The sequence below is a fragment of the Lycium ferocissimum genome, chromosome 5 (assembly GCF_029784015.1).
Source record: "Lycium ferocissimum isolate CSIRO_LF1 chromosome 5, AGI_CSIRO_Lferr_CH_V1, whole genome shotgun sequence".
NCBI classification, from domain to species: domain Eukaryota; kingdom Viridiplantae; phylum Streptophyta; class Magnoliopsida; order Solanales; family Solanaceae; genus Lycium; species Lycium ferocissimum.
In genome coordinates, this window is record NC_081346.1 from 44185980 (window position 1) to 44188286 (window position 2307).

The following is a 2307-nucleotide window of genomic DNA, read 5'->3' on the forward strand; positions in this document are numbered from 1 at the left end:
ATAGTTACGAGATGGACCCGTCTAAGGATTCGTATGAGATGCCGGTGGAGGAGGCTCCCGAGGCTGTACCAGAGTTGACCCCTCCAGCTTCTCCTGTGGTGGAGATTTATGTTAGGGCAGCTACGCCTGTGAGTGTTACCGATTATTCTAGCCCTTTATCTTGGCCTTCGGTAAATCAGGAGTTGCCGGGATATTCGTACCCCTCGAATTTGGATAGGGGAGATGAGGAGGGCCAGACCAGTAGATGGCGGAAGGACGATGAGGAGGATACTTCACTTTAAAGCCCTCCAGATCAAGAGCAGGACAGGCCGACTACAAGTACATGAGTCTATTATTGGAAATTTCTTTTGTGTGTATAATCATTGCAGAATAATATCATTAACAGTTGACCAATGGGAATTCTAAAGGATCCAATGACCTAAGTACTTATAGCTAACTGCGACTAAGATGTTTTTGCCACCACTAGGAATCTTAAAAGTTGGAATGGAAGACAGTCGTATGTGTTGATTTATGGTTATTATTGGGAGTTTCGAAAGCTAAACCAGCATTTGCTCGGCCAGGAGAGTAAGGGACCTTTCCAATCCAGAGGGAGATGTATTACAGGAATTTTATTGGGATCCGTTAGAACTTTAACTTATTTTAGGTCATGATATAAAGGCCACGCGGTAGGACGGATGCGATCATACCAGCACTAACGCACCGGATCCCATCAAAACTCTGAAGTTAAGTGTGCTTGGGCGAGAGTAGTACTAGGATGGGTGACCCCCCGGGAAGTGGGCTAAGAAGTCCCAGAGATTCGGACATGAGAGAAGGATGAGGAACTAGAATAGCTTGAGGGGGATTAGAAGCATGTGAAGCTCACGGTTGGAAACTCTAAATGATTGTGGGAGATGAGGCGGACTGGCTTGGCAAAGAAAGAGAAGGCATATTACAGCTACAGAATTAGGTTGAGTTTAAATAGCATTGGGGATACCTTGTAAGTAAGGTGTTAATGAAGGTATATATGATATCTTATATATGGTTACGTTAACCAGTATGTGTGCCCCGATAATCGACGTTACGATATGTTAAAGGAAATGATTGAAGAGGGTACTACAGGGAAAGTTGACATTATTTTCTCTAAAGATTAGAGTTGGATAAGCCTGATGCAATAACATCAGGGAAAAGAAGAAAATGAGTATACAAGAGTAAGAAGATTAGGATTCCCTGAGAAAAGGAAAAGTGCGAGCAAGGGAAGTATGTTACTAATGAGGGTCAATTAAAGCTTCCGAGAGAGAGAGTTTAGAACGACGGTAGAGGTAGAGGGCCATTTGGACAAATTTCAAAAGTAAGAATATAAAAAGAATAGAGTATGGTAGTGTGGAACGAAAGGAGGAATGTAGAGGGCCCGAGAACAGATTTTGATAAGTGGGACTAAATGGCAGTAGCAACGAATAGGAATGCCAATTGGGAAAGAATAAGCAGGTTTTGCGAAGATGCTAAGAGGTTTCTGGCTTTTGAGGGGCATCCGAAGAGGTGAATGCATAGTCATAATAGCACGCCACAATTACCTCGGAAATGGAGAAGCCTTTCCAAAAAAAATGACTTAGAGATAGAACAGATTTGCACTTCTGAAAGGATATTCTATAAACTCCAGGGCCAATGTTATAAAATGGCAAGTGGAGAATAGCACTTAGCAATAAAATAACTCAAAACCCCTGGGGATGAAAGTAAGAAAGGTACACTAATGGGTTGGTTAAAGGAAGTCGAGCAATTACCAAGGACAGGAGAGAGGATAGTAAGATAATAAATTCGGCTAGGAGACAATATATCGGTGACATGGGATAAGAACCTCTGTAAAAGGTATAAAGATTTGATCATAAAGGAAATAATGATACACGGGAAATATTTATAAATATGAACGAGCCGTAGTGGCAAAAGAGAAGATGAAGGCATGACCAAAAGAAGAAGGGAAAAAGTGTACTTTGTAAGTATCTCATGATAAGAACAAGAAGCGGTAAGACACTGGAAGGACTATGATTCATAGCTGTGATGCAAACAAGTATTTAAGGAGAATTACGGAACAAATGAGCTAAGCAAGTGAAAGGATGAGTCGTGGGAATGGATGGTGTGGAATATTAACCTTTAATGGTAATATAGACGTAAATCGGAATCGAGAACCCAGAGCAAGAAGAATTTCAAGAGTGTTGAGAAGATGGTCGTGGAAAAAGACTAGGGTTGAAGGAGCGAGGTATAATCGGACACTCTATAAAGGGCCTAATGAATTCTGCTGTCCCTATTAATTCATTAGCCCAGGGAATTACTAGT

At 41.5% G+C, this 2307-nt stretch overlaps 1 pseudogene; it reads left to right on the plus strand.

Moving 5' to 3' along the window:
* The first annotated feature begins 672 nt into the window (after positions 1-672).
* LOC132058650 (5S ribosomal RNA) lies at positions 673-790 on the plus strand (annotated as a pseudogene).
* The last annotated feature ends 1517 nt before the right edge of the window (positions 791-2307 follow it).